Here is a 690-nt window from a genome sequence, read left to right on the forward strand (position 1 = left end):
TATTACACACACACACATCTCCCCTTATGCATGGGCAATATGTTCCAAGACCCTCTGTGGATATCTGAACCCATGAATAATACTTAATCCTACATATAAGTACTGCGATACCCTGATAGTAAATCTGGTTACCAAGATGGCTACCAAGTACTAACGGGCAGCTGACATATAGAGTGTGGATAAGCTGAAGATCTTGGGTCACAGTAAGACAGCACGATATTTCATTACATCACTCAGAACAATTTAAAAGTTATAATTTCTCATGTTTTCCATTTAGCATTTTTGAATTTTGGACTACTATTGAACATGGTAACCAAAACCATGAAAAAAAAAACCTCTGATTAGGAGGGACTACTGTCTAACCACACACACACACACACACACACACACACACACACACACACACACAGAATTTTGTGTAGTCAACCTGTAAATACTTATTGAGTGCCCATTACGCTCATGCTTTGAGCTCAATAATGCAGATAATCAGATGGAGCTGCTCCTGTTATGGGGTGCGAGTTACAGTGAGGGACCCGCAGGTGTGTCAGGTAAGTGCTGCGGAGTATAACAGGACAGAAGGTAAGCAGCAAGGGGGGTCTTTTCTAGACAAGAATTTATGCGGAGGGAGTCCTGAGTATGGCGATGCCTGGGTAGAAGCAGGAGTGTGAGACGTGCACATTTCTGGGGAGG

This window comes from Muscardinus avellanarius, assembly GCF_963383645.1.
Source record: "Muscardinus avellanarius genome assembly, chromosome: 2".
NCBI lineage: Eukaryota > Metazoa > Chordata > Mammalia > Rodentia > Gliridae > Muscardinus > Muscardinus avellanarius.